Genomic DNA, 19,774 nt, shown 5'->3' with positions numbered 1-19,774 from the left:
GACCAAATTAAAAATGAAAAGACAGAATTGTTTGGGGATAGAAATCTATATTTTCAAAACACTGTTGCTTTTTTTTTTTCTCAATTACATGCAGACTTTTTTTTTGCCATTTAAAAAATTTTTGAGTTACAAACTCTCTCCCTGCCTCTCTCCTTGAGAAGGCAAGCAATTTGATATAGATTACACATGTGTAGTCATGCAAACCATTTCCATATTGGTCATATTGCAAAAGAAAATGCAAACCAAAAAAAATTCCAAGAAAAATAAAGTTTGAAAAATATGCTTCAATCTGCATTCATATTCCACCAGTTCTTTTACTGGCTGTGGATAGCATTTTTTAATTGTAAGTCCTTTGGAACTGTCTTGGATCATTGTATTGCTGAGAATAGCCAAGTCATTCATAGTTCATCATCCTATAATATTGTTGTACAATGTTCTCCTGGTTGTTTTCACTTCACTTCGCAACAGTTCATGTAAATCTTCCCAAGTGTTCTGAAAGTATCTTGCTCATCATTTCTTATAGCATGACAGTATTCCATCATAATCACATACCACTTGTTCAGCCATTCCCCCACTGATGGACATCCCCTCAGTTTCTAATTCTTTGCCACTACAAGAAGAACTGCTATAAATATTTTTGTACATATATGTCCTTTTCCTTTTTGTTTGATCTCTTTGGGATACAGATCTAGTAGAGGTATTGATGCGTTGATGGGTATGCACAGGTTTATAATCCTTTAGGGATAGTTGCAAAATACTCTCCAAAAGGGTTGGATCAGTTTACAATGTCACCAACAGTGCATTAGTGTCCCTGTTTTTCCACACCCCCTCCAACATTTGTCATTTTCCTTTTCTGTCACATTAGCCAATTGATAAGTGAGGTAATACTTCAGAGTTGTTTTAATTTGCATTTCTCTCATTAATAGTGATTTAGAGCATTTTTATATGACTATAGATATCTTTGATTTCTTCTTCTGAAAACTCTTCATATCCTTTAACCATTTATCAATTGGGGAATTACTCCTATTCTTATAAATTTGACTCGGTTCTCTACATATTTGAGAAATGAGAACTTTATCAAAGAAAATTTCCTACAAAATTTTCTCCCAGTTTCCTGCTTGCCTTCTAATCCTGGCTACATTGGTTTTGTTTGTGCAGAACCTTTTTAACTCAATGTAATTAAAACTATCCATTTTATATACCATAATGCTCTCTACCTCATTATAAATTATTCCCTTTGGGGCAGCTAGGTGGCGCAGTGAATACAGCACTGGCCCAGGAGTCAGGAGGACCTGAGTTCAAATGTGACCTCAGACACTTAACACCCACACACAAAAACCTTGAGCAAGTTACTTAACCCCAATTGCCCTCCAAAAGACAAAAAAAAAATTATTCCCTTCTCCACAGATCTGACAGGTAAAATTTTCCATGGTCCCCTAATTTGCATATGATATCACCCTTTATATCTAAATAATGAACCTGTTTTGACCTTATCTTAGTATACAGTGTGAGACGTTGGTCTATGCCGTTTCTGCCAAAATGCTTTTCAGTTTTCCCAGAAATTTTTGTCAAATAATGAATTCTTGTCCCAAAAGCTTGGATCTCTGAGTTTGTCAAACACTAGATTACTATGGTCATTTACTACTGTATATTACCGAATCTATTCCACTGATCCACCACTCTATTTCTTAGGCAGTACCATATTATTCTGATGATTACAACTTTGTAATACAGTTTGAAATCTGGTACTGCAAGGTCACATTCCTTCACGTTTTTCTTCATCTATTCCCCTGATATTCTTGACCTTTTGTTCTTCCAGATAAATTGTTACTACTTTTTCTAGCTCTCTAAAATAATTTTTTAATAATTTGGTTGGTCTGGCACTGAATGGCAGCTAGGTAGAGCAATGGATAAAGTATCAGATCTGAAGTGTGGAGGACTCATCTTCTTGAGTTCAAATCTGGCCTCAGATACTTACTAGCTATGTGCCCCTAAGCAAGTCTCTTATCCATGTTTGCCTCAGTTCCCTCATTTGTAAAATGAGCTTAAGAAAATGGCAAACTGGGGTGGCTAGGTGGCACAGTGAATAGAGCACCAGCCCTGGAGTCAAGAGGACCTGAGTTCAAATATGACCTCAGACACTTAACACAAAACTAGCTGTGTGACCTTGGGCAAGTTTCTTAGCCTCAATTGCCTTACCTTCCCCCGTCTAAAAAAAAAAAAAAAGAAAAGAAAAGAAAAAGAAAATGGCAAACCCGTTCCACTTTGCCAAGAAAACCCTAAAAGGGGGTCACAAAGAGTAGGATACAACTGAAAAAATGACTGAACAACAAAAAATAGCACTGAATACGTAAGTTAATTTAGGAAGAAGTGTCATTTTTATTATACTGGCTCAACTTACCCATGAGCAATTAAAATTTTTAGATATGACTTTATTTTTGTGTGCAAAGTGTTTAGTAATTATTGTATTCGTATAGTTTCTGGGTTTGCCTTGGCAGGTAAGACTCCCAAGTATTTTATATTGTCTGCAGTTATTTTAAATAAAATTTCTCGATCTCTTCCTGCTGGACTTTGTTGGTAATATATAAAAATGCTGATGTCAAAACATTTTGAGATAGTCTTTTACTATTTACTTTTAGGTGACCCTGAGCTATTAAAAGATGATAGTGAGGGCCAAGCTCATTTCTACATTCAATATGAGAAAGCTTCAAGTATGATAGACTACATGTAGCTTGGTAGAGCCCCAGCCTGATACCAGGTTGGCTGAAGGGTAATGAGTTTTTTAGCCATAACTAGTCAAGAACAATAGTGATAAAGACACTGAGGGACTGCCATCTGCCCTTAATAAGTCCTTAATAAATAAATGCTTGCTCATTAACTGATAAAGTGGTCTTTTCACACCTTTGTGAGATATGTAGTACAAGCATTATACCCACATGATAAAAGAAGAAACAGACTGAATGTAAGTGACTTGCTTCTAGTCTCACAACTACTGGCATTCAAGTCCAGGTGTCCTGGCTCTAACGCTAGTTAGTGTTCTTTTCATGACTAAAGCATCTTCCTCTTTTTAGGATCTGGAATGAAATCTCTGGAGGAAAGAAGAATCTTCCACGCCCACCCAACCCTTTGCTTCCATACAAGGATCAGCAAGAGTGATAGCTCATACAGCTTTCTTTGAAGGAAATACTAGTCTGTCCAGTCAAACAGGTACTTTGCAAAGTAGAGAAGTTAATAAAAGACTGTAAAAATATTTCTTTGAAAGCTAATAAGCCAAGTCCTGAGGATCTCCTGCTCACAGGTATAAGAGCTAAATTCCACAAAACCTCAAATTAGAAAAGGAGTAAGAACAAATTAGAATTTAATAGGCATTGAGTAGAATACAACAGAGGAAGAAAAGTAAACTCATCATTGGCTGTCTAATGTAATAAGAGGAGACTCAAAGGATCATAATAAGCCAAAACAAAGTGAGGTAGCAATGCAAATCCATTAAAACAAACATATACACACACACATAAAGTGGGCAGAACGCTTTAAGGGAGCAGCTTGGTGGCACAGCGGATAGAGTGCCAGGCCTGCAGTCAGGAAGACTCTTCTTCCTGAGTTCAAATCTGGTCTCAGACACTGGCTGTGTGATTCTGGGCAAGTCACTAAACCCTGTTAACCCTGTTTACCCCAGTTTCCACATCTGTACAATGAGCTGGAAAAGGAAATGGCAAAACACTCCAGTATTTTTGCCAAGAAAATCCCAAATGGAGTCAGGAAGAGTAGGACAGGACTGAAAAGCGACAAGAACAGTCTAACTCATACTGTACCTTTACACCGTTTCCTGACCTGTATAATTTGCAAGTTTAGAGAATTACAAATAATACAAAAGAAACCAGGTGAAATGGTGCTAGAAAACAGATCCAGATTAAAAAACTAAAGAATAAGGCCATGGCAACATAGGGTCATGAATCCCAAATTATCTAATGATGACCAACCATTCCAGAGTCTGAGAACCTGGGCAGAAATCCCACCGCTGACACTGCCCATGCCCTTGGGCAGTCAGTGAAGTCACAGAACCTCCCTAGGCCTTGGGTTTTTTCATCTATATAAAGGTTGATCTAGATGGTCTCTAAGGTCCCTTGTAGGATTAGATATAGGATCCTAAGGTATCTTCAACTATCCCAGAGAATAATTTATCCTTTTAAGAGAAGGTGCCCCCTTTAGAAAAGAACTATTAAAAATTTAAAAACAAAGACAATTGAACAGCAAAGAACAGGTAGTTATCTGGTTAATTTTAATTTCAAAGATAAGAAACCCTAGGAGTTCAGGGCCCAAGAACACAAATAGTAGGGTAAGCTATCTCTTTCATCACTCCCTCTACCCAAGGCTCACTCTCCTCCAGTTTCTCTTCTTATCTTTTTGTCTCTTTCCCAATTTCCTTTGCTTTCAGGAGTTGCAATCTCAGGAGTTCCAGAAGGAGACCACTCCACCCACAGAGGGAAGAGCTGGGCCTGGTCCACAGGAAAAGAAGGAAAGGAAAAACACTAATTGTTGTAAGGCCCTCATGGGATTAGACTCGACTAGAATTGCCAGCTTCAACCTCCAAACCAACTCCCCTAGGGTGAATTTTCACTTCTTCCCACCTATTAGGAATTGGGCTTCACAGGACTCAACATCATCACCTACCAGTGTGGAGCACAACCCCACCTTCCATTCCCTTAATTGATCTGTAAACAGGAATTTCAGCACAAACTCCACCCTTCCCTCTCCTAATTGATCTGTGGGTGGGGGTTTCAGCGTGGGGTAAAATCCCTGCTCCATTCTTCCCTGTCCCCTGCCTCCCCCTCTTCCCCCCCACCTACCGAGTATTCCCCATCTCCACCCATTCTGGGTTCCCTGTACCTCAGCCTAGCAAAAACTTTGCAGGCTCAGGAAAATTCAAAAATACACTGACCAATCACTGATTGTATGTAGTTTCAGCTTATGTAACCTGACTATTGTAATCTCTTTAAAAACGGGCATACTGTTCAGGCCAATTCACTGTCTGATTTGGGTATGTGACCCTGGCAGTCCCAAGGTAATAAAATCCACTTCCAATTTTAATCTTGGGGATCTTCTGCCTCACTCCTTTATGCCCTATACCAGGAGGTTAGGTTTTGAGGGAGGACCCTGAACAGTCTAATTACCAGCCTCTCTCAATGATAATTTATCTCCAGTCACTGATAATCTGCCTGAACTCATCATCAATGGTTAGCATAATTGCACCCAGTTGTTAAACTCTGTCCGCCCTAGTGATTCTGAACCCTACTCCCATTATTGTACAAACCTGCTCCCCATCTCTACTACCCAATCCCTTACTTTTATCCCTCCCTCAACTCTATCCCCTCAATTCCTTGCTCCAGATTTACCTGCCCTCCTTTACTAGCAAACTTACTTTTATTTTAACCTTTCCTTTTCACTCTCCCGCCTTTTAGCACTCACAGGGACCAGGCTCCTGCCTGATGACTCAGCATCCCTGGTCACCCTTTCTTGCACTGGCTGCATTTTCACTCATATTATACACCCCTCCCCCAACCTAATAACTATGAGGGGAGGGGTTGGAATACTCCTTGCTCTTCACTGCTATGTTCCTAGACTCTCCTTTTATCAGTAAATGATCTCTCTTCTTCTGAGTTTCATTCAATCCAAATTTATCACACAATCATTTCTGTTAGATATTATCTACCAACCCCAAAGACACTCTCCTTCATTCTTTTATGAGTTCAGTGCCCAGCTGATAGTCTTTCTATGCTAAGACCTACTCTCACACTACAGAATTTGAACATGTATACTGATGCTACTTCAAACACCCCAATTTCCCAGTGTTTCAATTTACTATGCTCTATTCTACCTGGGAATATTTAGCCTAGAAAAGAAAAGCTGGCAGGGGAATAGGACAAGATAGTGATTTTCAAGGATCTGAAGAACTGTCATGTGAAAGATAAGATTAGTTTGGCTTGACCCCAGAGGGCAGAACTAGACAAGATGCAGAAGACTTGAAATAAAGAACAAATTCCTAAAAATGTCAAAAAATAAAACCTGCAAAAGGGAGGTCCTGAGCTCCCCTTTCCCTAGGACTTTTCAAATATTTTATTGATGCTCTCTCATTAAAAATCACTGTCACTTTCCAGTGAGTTCTCCTATCCCAACAGAACCTTCCCTAGTAACAAATATAATTAAGCAAAACAAATCAACACATTGGCTGTCTATGCAAATTTATCCCTCATTCCACATCTGTCTTCAGAGGAGAAGAAGACAGGAATGGAAGGAGGTAAAGGAAAGATTCACCCTCAATACTAAAGTCACATCTGGTCACTGAATCTGGTCACAAAGTTCTTCTCTAAGTCTTCAAGCAGTTGCTAGATGACCACTTACTGGGAGTTGTTAGATGACTCTAGCTCAGATATTGATTGGATTGGATAAAATCTGAAGTCTTCTGCCCAATCGATTCCATGAAACAACCTTAAATTACAGCAGAAAGGTGGCCTTTCCTGGCCACGTATGAATGGTGTCTCCCCTCATGAGAAGGTAAGCTCTTAATGGGCAGGAAATGACTTTGCTTTCTGGTTTGTATCCCTGGCTCTCAGCAAAGTGCTGGGCCCACAGGAAGCACTTAATAAAAGCTTTTTTCATTCATTCATTTAGGCTACCTGGAAGAACTTACTGATTTACTAAAATACAATTTAGGAGTGGCTAGATGGCACAGTGAATAAATAGAGCACTGGCCCTGGAGTCAGGAGGATCTGAGTTCAAATTTGACCTCAGACACTTAACACTAGCCATGTGACCTTGAGCAAGTCACTTAATCCCAACTGCCCTGCCATTCCCCCTCCAAAAAAAAAATCAATAAAATACTACAATTTCCTAACTAGTTCCCCTGACTCAAAATTGTCTCTATTTACAATCAGTTCAACATATACCACTGTAATCTTTTTACAACTTTGTTTTCATCATATCATGTCCCTCCTTCCTTTAAAAAAAAAAAACCCACCTTCCATGGCTACCCACTGGATACTCAATAAACTCTTCAGCTTTCCACAATCCCAATCTGGCCACCACCACCACAATCAATAACCAAAGGCATTCACATTTCTTCAGGGTTTTAGAGTTTATAAAGTTTTTTATTCTTACAACACCGTAAGATTGACAGTGCAAGAATTATCCCCATTTCACAGATGAGGAAACAGAGGTAAAGTGACGTGCCCAAGTAAATGGCAAAACTGGGACTTGAATTCTGGCATTCTGACACTAGGTCTAATAATCTTTCCAATACACTCTACAAAGAAGTTTCTAAGATCTTAAGAATATTTCGACAATGAAAATAGGCTATCTCATGAGATAGTGAGCTCCTTGTCATTTAAGGCACTGTCTATCCACGGTTCCAAAGAAGGAATGAGAGGTTGTTCTAAGATATATGAGGCCCTTCTTATGTCTAAAATTCTACTATTCTATTTCTCTAACTTCATCTTCCATGAATAATGAAGACAAACCAATCTTCCTCAAAGTTCTACATCAGAGATACCTATTTCTGCTGCTTACAAAACCCTTGTGGTCCTATCATAGTCACTGGACCACAGGTTTCCAAAAGAGAAGCAGTTTAGACAGCAGCAGTAGTAGTGAAGAGATTAGTAATATGATTTTTAAATAAACTTGAAATTTTAATTTGAAGTCACTGTTTCGTATACATACCATGTACATTCATTCTCTTATCTTCTCCCTGACAGCTTCCTCTTTATTTTCTAAGTTATACCCTTCCTTCAAGTGTCACCTTACCAACAATCACTCGACACTGGTGGCACTCTCTCCTCGAGTACCTATAACTGTGTCTGCACTGCATTCCATGCAGTGAAGTCAGAGCAAATAAAGGACCTTGGAGATAAAACAGTCCAATTCTCTCATTCTATAGATGAGAAATATGGAGGGGAAGTGACTTGTCCAAGGTCATGTAGGCAATAAATTACAAGTTATGATTCAAACCCAGACCTTGTGACTTAAATTCAGGGCTCTACTGTGCTGGCTGCCACTACTGGCTGTTTTTATCTTTTAACTTGCATGTCCTAGCTCCCAGCTAGACTTTACAACTCTCAGGGCAAGGCTGACAAGTGTTACTTTTTTACAAACCTAGTGTCATGCTTAATAGTTATTTGCTATTTTGATGACAGAGAGGAAGAAAATCACTTCCCTAACAGAAAAAATGTGAAGGCTAATTAAGAGATATTGCGGACCACTTCCCATTTCAGAAAAATCTAAGATTAGAGACAAAATTTGAAGTAGAAGAATAAGCTAAGCAGACCATTCTTAGAGTATGAAAAATTACTTCGACTGCCCAGCTGATGATGATTCTAATGAAAAAAAAAATTAAAAACAACTATTGAGCAGCCCTGTGAGAAAAAGCAAAATCTTGAGAAACTTCATTGCTTACACGTGTGTGTGCTTGTGTGTGTCCTACCTCAATCCTTCCCAGTGAGTCTCAGTCACCCAAAGACCCCTCTTCTTCCTCATTATCACACCCCAGCCCAACAACTCCAAATTTCCTTTTGTGCAGCTATGAGAACAAGATGGACCCCTGGCTGTGGTCTTTCTGCAAGCTCTGCAAACAATTCCTGGCCACCCCCACCCCCCACCCCTCCCAGTCCTTACTGACAGACATACTAGGTTCACTAGCCTTTTTGGTCATAGGAAAACCAAAATAATCCAAAAGATAGAGAAGGGAAAGCATAGCCTATGAAGACAGGCAGCATTTCAGGGAAAGTACTGATGAACTTCTGACAGTGCACAGCCTGATCTTTCCCTCTGGTGTCCCAGTTAGAACCAGTGACTGCAGCCAGATCTTTTGTAAGTGTTTTCCCTCATGTGTACAGATACAGAGCAGGATAGTGAACATTACCTACCCAAAGTTAGGATGCCATAAAACATCAGTTATCTTAAGAACAAATACTGTAAGCTGAAAGCACTGTTACATGCTTTACAGTGAAGTGGCCCAAACAAGATAGGGGAAGGGGCAGCAAGGTGGCACAGTCAATGGAGTGCTGGCCCTGGAGCCAGGAGGACCTGTGTTATTTGACACTTACTACTTGTGTGGCCTTGGGCAGGTCACTTAACCCTAATTGCCCTGCCTTCCCCCCTCCAAAAAGAAAAAAAAATAAGATGGAGGAAACAAATTTGCAGATCACAGGCTGGAAGTTGTGGTGACTCGACATTTAGATCTTCATGGCAGCAGGAATATTGAAAGAAGAGAGCACTGGAAGCCTTGGTTTTCCCAACAAAAATGCAATGACACTGACATTCATTTATTTAGCCAACAAATATTTACCAAGCATCTACTCTGTGTAAAGAATTGTACAGAAACAATGGCAGACAGTAGCTACCCAGGAATTTTGTCATTTGGGGCTCTGCCCCCACATGAATATCACCCAAATCTCCTTTCATGGATTTATATCTGAAATAATGGGAAATTCCAATTACAAAAATAAGTTTACCTCTTTGGGGAGGTAAACATGTCATTGAGCAGCAAACCGCCACATGCATGCCAAACACACCACAGAAAACTGGAGAGAGAAAACCAAAACCTTCAGCTAAAAGGAGCCAGAGGAGGGGCAGAGCCAAGATGGCAGAATAAAAGCATAGACTTGCTTAAGATCTCCCCCAAACCCCTACAAATATCTATAAAAATGACTCTAAATAAATTCTAGAGCAGCAGAACCCACAAAATGACTGAATAGAACAGATTTCCAGCCCAAGACAATCTGGAAGGTCAACAGGAAAGGTCTGTTGCACCAGTGTGAGAGAGGAGCACAGTCCAGCATGGGCCACACAGGCACAGACAGGGCCAGATCAGGATTCAGGGACTGAATCACTGGCAGCTGTGGTGGTTTCCAGACTTCTCAACCCACAAACACCAAACACAATTTAGAAAGTCAGTAGGAAAGGTCTGTTGGAACTGGGTGAGAGAGGAGCAAGATCTTGCCTCTGTCCCCACCCCAGGGCAGGGGCAGAGGCAGAGGCAGTGGTGGCAGCAGCTGGGCCTGCTTCTGGAGCTCTTTGCCCACAGACAGTGGGGGGGAGAATCGAGTGGCTGATCACAGAGAGATTGCTGGGATCTCTTTGTTGGTGCTGAGGCAGGATTCTCTTGCTTTGCTGCCCATGCTTAGATCTAGGTCACAGTCCTAGGTGGAGGAATAAACACCTCTCCTTTGATCATACAACCTTGGAAGAACTAAAAATTTACAGGTCCCTAGAAATAGCTCTGAAAACAGGTATACAAAACCCCTGAAGCTTGGGACAGTACCCCCTCCACACCAGAAGCAGAGACCTACCTTAATAAAAAGCTTTAACAAAATGTCAAGTAATTGGCTGGGGAAATGAACAAAGTGGGGAAAAAAAAATCAGACTCAGAATCTTACTTTAGTGACAAGGAAAATCAAAACATACAACCAGAAGAAGATAACAAAGTCAAAGCTACTACATCCAAAGCCTCCAAGAAAAATATGAATTGATTGCAGGCTATGGAAGAGCTCAAAAAGGATTTTGAAAATCAAGTAAGAGAGACTGAAGAAAAATTGGGAAGAGAAATGAGAGTGATGCAAGAAAATAATGAAAAATGAGCAGCTTGCTAAAGGAGACACAAAAAAACGTTGAAGAAAATAATACCTTAAAAAATAGACTAACCCAAATGGCAAAATAGGTACAAAAAAGCCAATGAGAAGAAGAATGCTTTAAAAAACAAAACTGGTCAGATGGAAAAGGAGGTCCAAAAACCCACTGAAGAAAATAATTCCTTCAAAATTAGAATGTAGCAAATGGAAGGTAATAACTTTACGAGAAATCAAGAAATTATAAAGCAAAACCAAAACAATGAAAAAAATAGAAGACAATGTGAAATATCTCACTAGAAAAAAAAACTGACCTGGAAAACAGATCCAAGAGAGATAATTTAAAAATTATCGGACTATCTGAAAGCCATGATCAAAAAAAAGAACCTAGACATCGTCTTTCAAGAAATTATCAAGAAAAACTGCCCTGATATTCTAGAACCAGAGGGCAAAACAGATATCAAAAGAATCCACCAATTACCTCCTAAAAGCGATCCCAAAAGGAAAACTCCTAGGAATATTATAGCCAAATCTCTGAGTTCCCAGGTCAAGGAGAAAATGTTACAAGTAGCCAGAAATAAACAATTCAAGTATTGTGGAAACACAATCAGGATAACACAAGTTTTAGCAGCCTCTACATTAAAGGATCAAGGGCCTTGGAATATGATATTCTGCAGGTCAAGGGAACTAGGATTAAAACCAAGAATCACCTACTCAGGAAAACTGAGTATAATACTTCAGGGTAAAAAACAGATATTCAATGAAATAGAGGACTTTCATTCTTGAGGACAAGCATTCTTGAGGAAAAGACCTGAGCTGAGCAGAAAATCTTACTTTCAAATAGAGGAATCAAGAGAAGGATGAAAGGTAAAATAGGAAAGAGAACTCATAAGGGACTTATTAAAGTTGAACTCCTACATGGAAAGATGATATTTGTTGGATTAAGGAGGGAATAACATGCACACTCAATTGGATATGGAAATCTATCAGATCCTATAGGAAAGTACGGAGGAAGGGGATGGGGGTATGTGTGATGGAAGGGAGGGCAAATGAGAGGAGGGGGAAATCAGAAGCAAACACTTTTGAAGAGGAGCAGGGTCGAAGGAGAGAACAGAATAAATGGGGGGGGCAGGACAGGATGGAGGGAAATATAGTTAGCCTTTCACAACATGACTGTTATGGAAGTGTTTTGCATGACTACACATGTATACCCTATATCAAATTGCTTGCCTTCTCAATGAGGGTGGGTGGGGAGGAAGGGAGAGAATGTGCAACTCAGAAAGTTTTAAAAACTAATGTTAACTGTTTTTACATGCAACTGGGAAATACGATATACAGGTATAGAATATAGAAATATATCTCACATATATGCAACAGAAAACATCTGTGTATAGAAATCTATCTTGCCCTACAGGAAAATAGAAGGGAAGGAGATAAGAGAAGGGGGAGGGGTGATAAAAGAGAAGGCAGATTAGGAAAAGGGTAATCAGAATGCACACCATCTTGGGGTGGGGGGAGGGGAGAGCTATGGAGGGAAAATTTGGAACTCAAAATCTTGTGGAAGTGAATGCTGAAAACTAAAAATAAATTAATTAATAAAAGGAGCTAGAGTCAGGCAAGGAAATTTCAAAAGGGTTTCAGTCTGAGAACAAAAAACACAGGGTATATCAACACAGGCTAGCTCCTCCTGCATCTCCCTTTCCCTGACCTGAAATGTCATCACTCTCTTGGTCTGAGTCAGAAAATGTCTCTCATTCTTAAAAGCAACCAGCTTACTTCCAAGTAAGCAGACACATGCTTCACAAGAGTGTGCCTGGGCTGAGGTGAGGGGAAGGGAGAGGGCCAGGGAGTAGGATCAAGACTAGGCATCTATTACCTAAAAAAAAAAAATTAAGGGATAAGAAAGAAGAATGTACTAGGAGAAGGGGTAATGGAGAGGTAGAGTGGGGTAAATCATCTGACATAAAAGAGGTCTGAAAGAGATTTTACAGTAGAGAAGATGGGGAAGTGTGGGGGGACGTGAACCATACTCTCTATAACATACAAACTCAGCTGGGAGTAGAAATCTATCTTACCATACAGGAAAGTAGGAGGGGAAGAGGGTGGCAGGCACCAACAGAAGGAGGGGAGGACTAGGGGAAGTAAAAGTCAAAAGCCAAATACCGGAGAATGGAGAGGGTAAAAGGAGAGAGAGACCAAGCAGGATAAAAAGGAGGAAAGCAGTACAGAGTGAAATACACAGTGATCCATTACTGTGAAAAAAAATTTACAGCAAGTTTCTCTGATGAAGACTTCATTTCTCAAATATATTAAAAACTGAGTCAAACTTATAGAAATAAGAGCCATTCCTCAATTGATAAATGGTCAAAGGGTATGAACAGGCGGTTTTCAGGCAAAGTAATCAAAGCTATCTATCATCCTAAGGAAAAATGTTCTAAATCACTATTGATTAAAGAAATGAAAATTAAAACAATTCTGAAGTACCACTACACATCTATCAGATTGGCTAATATGACAGAAGAGGAAAATGACAAATACTGGAGGAGATTTGGGGAAATTAAAACAATAATGCACTGCTGGTAAAGTTGTAAACTGATTCCACCACTCTGGAGAGCAATTTGGAACTATGCCCAAAGGACTATAAAACTATGCATTTCCTTTGACCAAGCAATACCACCACAAGGCTTGTATCCCCAAGAAATAAAAAACAAGAAGGAAAAGGACTTGTATGTACAAAAATATTTATAGCAGCTTTTTTAGTGGTGGCAAAGAATTGGAAATTGAGGGAAGGTTCATCAACTGGGAAACTGAATGAACAAGTTGTATATGATTATGATGGAATACTATTGCACTAAAAGAAATGACAAACAGGATGCTCTCAGAAAAAAAAAACATGGAAAGATTTACATGAACTGATGCAAAGTGAAATGAACAGAACCAGGAGAACATCATATACAGTAACAGTAATATATGATGACCTAATGTGAATAATTTAGCTATTCTCAGCAATAAAACTGATCTAAGACAATTCTGAAGCAGGACTATAATGAAAGTTGTTGTCCATCTCCAGAGAAAGAACTAGTAGAGCCTGAATGCAGACCGAAGATACTTTTTCTTGTTTTTTTTTCTTTTGGTCTATGTTTTCTTTCATAGCACATCTTACATGAAAATGTGCTTTACATGATTACACATGTATAACCTATGTCAAAATGCTTGCCTTCTCAATGACAGGAGAGGAGGGAGAAAATTTGTAACTCAAAATTTGAAAAAAGTGTTAAAATTGTTTTTACATGTAACTGGGGGGGGGATAAAATATTAAATAAAAAAGACTAGACATCCAACACACAGAAATTCTACAAAATGCTAACACCCAGAGTCACATCTGATTCCATAACCCCAAAGCCACTTGGAGACAAATCCTAAGTCATATCCTAAATACACATTCCCTGTCATTATGAAAGCTGGGAGCCATCTGTCAATGAAGCAAGATTCACATGTCTGAAACTTGATTAGGGAAGTAATTCACTTCATGTTATTCTCAGATTAGATGTTTATCACAGACTCTGACATACTGTAGCCCAGTCTGAGTCAAGATCCTAGAAATCCTTAGGGCAACCCTCAGGTTCATTTTTTTAATCTTTGTAGCCCTAGTTTCTAGCATACTATGGGCACTTAATAAATGATTGTTGACTGATTAAATAACATTACATGACATGTCATAGACATCATAAATTACCCTCAGTATTTCTGTGTGAGAAGTAAGGAATAGAAAAGGTGCTGAGAGATGTCAATGTTGGCAATAAGGAGAGAGCACACTCGGGGCAGAGGTGCAGGATACTATGACTTGGCGGGAGGAGCCCCTGGAAAGCAGATGGCACAACAGAGGGTAAGGAAGATAGTCTTCTTCCTCTTCCATAAGTATCTGGAATCTGGGAAAGGGACAGGTCCCAACTCCTCCTGGCTTGGGGAGTAGGGGGAGGGGAGGGAAGGAGAAGGGGCCCAGGGGCCTGCAATGCTGGAAAACATGCTGGGATCTGTAGGCCCTAACAACTGCTTGAATAAAGAAAAGGACAGCTGCATTCTTGCCTAAATCGTGCCAAATGAGAGCACCTGACAGGTCCCCTGGCTATAATTAACACTGGTACTGCTTGGGCCTATTCAGATACCCTTAGGGAAGAGTGCCTAGAATATTGGACAGGAAGCCTTAATAAAAGCAGGTCTCCGACAGTGGATTCAGGAAGGGGAGAAGCCACATCTTCCAAAGAGACAAGGCTAGGAAAGGGAACACAAGGGCTATAAATTCAATAAGCCAGGTCAAATTCATGTAGCTAGACATAAGATACCAATATGAGCAAATCAGCTACTAGACCTAATCTAGGAGAGTATGAGGTACCTGCCAATCCCATGCCCTTTAAAGACCAAAGAAAAAATACAGCCTTGAAATCGACTATCAAATAGAAACTAGCTGTTACTAGACTTGGAATTATAATATACAACTACTCCCTGCTCAGAAGAAACAGGAGTGAGCAAAGTATAAGAGATTCACCTGGCTGTAGCAGCCAGAGCTTGAGTCAGCCTCAGGACAACCACTGGCCTGTCAGTTCCTAATCAAAGTTATTATCAAGCAGCTTTAAGTCTTCTGAAAGAATGTCTTTCTGTCAATTTAAATGAAAGAAATGGCAAACAATGGGGTAGATTAGTGAATGTCAGAATGAGGTAGATCTTCACTTCCTTGGATTGTATAGGCCAAGTGTTGTTTGAAGGCCAAAGGCTACAGATGACCACCAAAGGACCTCATTACAACCTCAATAAAATAACCCAACAGAAATCTGCAGGGATATTCTTCATAAAGATGAAGGGGCCAACTTGACTTCAGAGGACTGATGGTGAAGTACATCTGCCTCTTGGCATAAAGGTGGTTTATCAATGCAAACTAGCATAATATACATTTCAGTCACGGCCAGTATACAGATCTGCCTTGCTTGACTGGACTTTATTACAAGGAAGTGCTCTTGGAGAGGGGAGTAGGAATCATAGGAAAATGACAGTGATGTGAAAAAAGGTGCATCAAGAAATATTTTAAAAGAAAAACAAGAGGGTCATTACATCTTTCATGGTTTATATGCATCTCAAGGTTAAGAGGTTCTTAGAGAAAAGGGGGATCATCAATCTCCTTGAATCCTACTTCCACAAGCTCACAAAGTGGGAAAGGCCCTCAGACAAGACCAAAGACAAGTATCCATCCAGTTTCAACTAGCAGGATTTCAGTGATCTCTTGACGTTTAAGTTCACTTGTGAGTCAGGCTACTTTTTGAAAATTTTTCCTTACATCAACCTTAAAGTTACCTCTCCTTGGTGAGGATCCTGAGGAACCTCAGAAACTGATTCCAAATCTTTGGGAATTTTGTTCCCTTGATATTTGCCAAGTGTATCCAAGTCAGCCTCTAAGATGAAATCCAAACAATTCTATAAAACAGAAGATCTAAAAACTGAAGCCTAAAGGGACAGTAATTTTGCTCTGAAATTAAAGAAAGCTAGTCAAACTTTCAGGATCTTCCAAAATAAGGTCAGAAATATATGACCTAAATAAAGGATGTTTTATGTCATCTAAATCAAGGTTTTTCCATAAGACAAGACCAGAATAAATAATCATAAACTGCCTTCAGGGAAATTAAATGACAAGCTACTAAAATGGTAAGATCTCTCCTCTCTGAGGAATCTTTTAAGAATGGGGCCATTCTTCTTGTACAGTTTAGGTATAGTGCTATACAATAGGAGATAACTTCTGATTCTCTTTAAGCTTTTGGTCTGCTGCTGTATACCTCATAAGGCAGGCAGACCAATGTCCACCAGTCCCACAACTGTGTCTGAGGGTCTCTAGGTTTCCTAATTTCTACCTAGATCTCAGAAAGCAGGGAAATAGAATTCATCTCGCAGACAGATGGGGTCAGAGCTATGGAAAAAGGATAATGGTGCTGAACCACAAAAGATGAGAGGTTTGGGTTTTAATTTTTAAACCCATTGTGACTTCAATATTGCAGGGAATTTCAGGAGTGGAAACGCCCTCCATGTAGATGGCAAATCATCTATAACTTGCAGTCCAGAAGGATGGTACAGAGTGGGGGAAAGAGGGAGAGAAAGTCTATCTCTGGAGGTATGTTGTCCAGGGTCAAAAAGAGGTTGAATGGCTTGATTGAGGTTACAGTAGTAATGTGAGTCAGAGGCTGGATGTGAATCCAGGTCATCCTGACTCTAAAACAGGTCTACTATCTACTTTACTCCACTATCTCTTATCTAAAAGGGATGGATATCTGCAAATTCCTGGGCTCATCAGACTAGAGATCTGATCCTAAAACCAGAACTGAAGAATAATATTCTTAGGCTAGGATATAGCAGGGAAGAGAAACATGAAGCAGAGTTATGGAATCATTCTTACACACACACACTCTCTCTCTCTCTCTTCCTGGAAGGGAAAAGGTTGGAGGAGGCCTCCAGCAATCCTTGGCCCACACCCAGTTCAGCTGCTCTTCATTCCCTGAAGATTCCTGGAAGTCATCGGCCATAAAGAGGGAAATTTTAGAGTTGAGATTACAAAAAATTTCCCACTAACTGGAAAGCATATTCACTGCCTCTGTTCCCCTGCTCCCCACCCCCACCCTCCACTCTTCATATTCACATTCCTGCCCCATCTTCCTCATGTTTGGCTGCACACAAGCTAGGATCTTAAACTCCTAAGGGAGAAAGGGAAAAACAATGTGTGGAGCTAATGTTCCTTCACCAGTGCAAGGGGACAAGGATCCAGGAAGGACACTGGGGACTTGTATTGAATAAAAAATTGGGGTTACAGAAGGAGAAGAGATAAGTAGTCAGGACCATAAAAACTGAAGTGAAGCAACAAGCACCTAGGAGAATAGGGAGAGACAAGGACTGGGGAAAACAACTAGGAAGTAGATCAGATCAGCAGAGTGTGAAAAGAAGCTGATGGGTTAATGAGAGCCACTGGGAAATGGGTGATTTAAACCAGGGAAGTGGGGTGACAGAGAAAGTAACAGGCACTAGGGCTAGGGACCTACACTGAAAAAGAACACTGAAGGTATAGAAACAAGGAAAGTTTGGAAAAGCCATTAGAGAGGATAGAAGACAACATATGGAAACTGGAAGAAAGGATGAGGCCTCTGAGATAATGGAGGAATTGGAGTCAGAAAGGGAGCGTCATGGGGCAAGGTGGTAGGAGGACAGAATTGGGGGAATAGGGAAAAGGATAAGAAAATGAACAAGGGGTGGGGAATGAACCCAGAGGGAAGTGACACACTGATGGATAGAGAGAGAACACAAACGGACTGGGAAGGTGGCAAGAAGACAGAGCTGGGGTGCACCTGTGGGGGCTGGAAGTATAGTGAGGGTGGCAGTACTCAGAAGATGGGGCTCAGTTTCCCCATAACCATCAGCTCCAGAGGAATCAATGGTGAGACTTGTGGGACACACAGATGACCTTAAGAGAAACTGCTCAATGGGGGGAGGAGGGAGAGGGAAGAACAGGGACAAGGAAATGGAGTAACAGATACAAAGACAGAAAACAGAAATGGCCCTGACACAAGGTTGAAGAAGAGACTTGGGAGAAGAGCAGTATGGAAACATCGATAGAGGGGAAGAAGGCAGAGATCTGGAAGGATCAGGGGCAGGAGAAGAAGAAACAAGAAAGAAGATGGGGAAGTAAGATAGGGAGAGATGAGGACTGAGGACAACAGATAGCAAAGCAGAGGAATTTGGGATAGAAGGATGAAGGGAGATGGTAAGGGAGAAGACATGAGGGAGATAAGGAAGAAGAGATGGGGAGGAAGAAGAAATGGGAAAGGAGGTGAGGGGAAGAGAAGAGCTAGCGAGGGAGAAGTGAGAGGCAAGAAGGAGAGTGGATGGCAGAAATGGGGTGGGAGAAGGAACTGAAGAGATGGGGAAGGAGAAGGAACAGGAGAGATGGAGAGGGAAAAGGGATGGGAAAGAAGGGGAGAGATGGGAAGGCAGAAGAGACAGGGAAAAAGAGATGGGTGAGATGGAGAGGGAGAAGGGATGACAGAGATGGGTAAGGAGAAGGAACAGGAGGGAGGGAGAGGAAGAAGAGACTTGGAGGGAGAAGATATAAGTGGGAGATGGAAAGGAAGAAGGGATGGCAGGGACAGGATAGGGGGAGAGATGGGAAAGGAGAAGAGATAGGAAAGATGAAGAGACAGGGAGGGAGAAGAGATGGGAAACAGGAAGGAGAGACTGCTGAGAAAGGGAGGGAAGAAAGATGAGGAGGGAGGAGAGAGGGATGTAGGAAGGGAGAAGGGACGGAGAAGGAATGGGAGAGACGGGGAAGGAGAAGGGATGGCAGAGATGGGGAGGGAGGAAATAGAAGCCGGAAAGGTCAAAAGGTGGGAGAGATGAGAGATGGGGAGCAACAAGAAATGGGCGAGATGGTGAGAGAGACATTGAGGGAGGAGAGACAGACAGGTAGGAGAGAGGGAAGGAAAAGAGAAGGGAAGGGAGAAGAGACCGAGAGGGACAAATGGTGGGAGAGATGGAAAGGGAGAAAAGATAGGAGGGACAGGGAGGGAGGAAGGTGAGACATGTGGAGGGAGAAGAAATGGGAGAGATGGAGAGGGAGAAGAGATGGGAAAGGAGGAGAGGTGAAAGATGGGGAGGGAGGAGAAGGAAGAGATGGGGAGGGACAAGCGAAGGGAAGGGAGGAGAAACGGGAGGGACTGGGACGGCCGAGACGGGCAGGGGGAGGAGGCTACGGAGACGTCACGCCAAGGGGCCGAGGCTGAGAACTGGAGGGAATAAGGGAGGGAAGGGACGACCCCCGTCCGCACTCCTCGGCCTCGGGCTGGCCCCAGCCCCGCTCATCTTCCCGCGGGGTGTCCGCTCCCTCTCACCCGAGCCCAAGCTTCGGGACCTGAGTGTCCCCGGCCTACCTGCCCGGGCTATGGCCCGCTCGGGATCCGGCTCCGGAACCTGCTAAGCCTCCGCCTCCGTCGCTGCCTCCCGGACTCCTCGGGGTCCTCTGTCCGGCCAAAACTTTTCCCATTAACCCCGGCACAGCAGCGGAGGCGTCACACGCTGCGCCGCCCCGGAAGGCCCCGCCCTCACCAGGTGACGTCACCACGCATCCTCCTCTT

General features: G+C 41.5%; 1 protein-coding gene across 4 annotated transcripts in view; it reads right to left on the bottom strand.

The window, feature by feature from the left end:
• The window catches only part of PPARD (peroxisome proliferator activated receptor delta), a 71,047-nt gene extending 51,273 nt beyond the window's left edge, over window positions 1-19,774 (bottom strand). For 3 of the 4 annotated variants that reach the window (XM_069073513.1, XM_069073517.1, XM_069073516.1), the window contains exon 1: window positions 19,571-19,774. The gene's annotated coding sequence lies outside the window, so the exon portion shown is untranslated. Of the gene's footprint in view, window positions 1-17,052; window positions 17,075-19,570 lie in introns of those variants that run through there. The other variant, XM_069073514.1, reaches the window with a different exon arrangement.

This window comes from Petaurus breviceps, unplaced genomic scaffold (assembly GCF_028583685.1).
Source record: "Petaurus breviceps papuanus isolate PSGF00001 unplaced genomic scaffold, PetGlider_PUasm1.0 90865, whole genome shotgun sequence".
Lineage (NCBI taxonomy): Eukaryota > Metazoa > Chordata > Mammalia > Diprotodontia > Petauridae > Petaurus > Petaurus breviceps.
The sequence above is the reverse complement of the archived record's forward strand: the minus strand, read 5'-3'. Positions and strand labels throughout refer to the sequence as shown.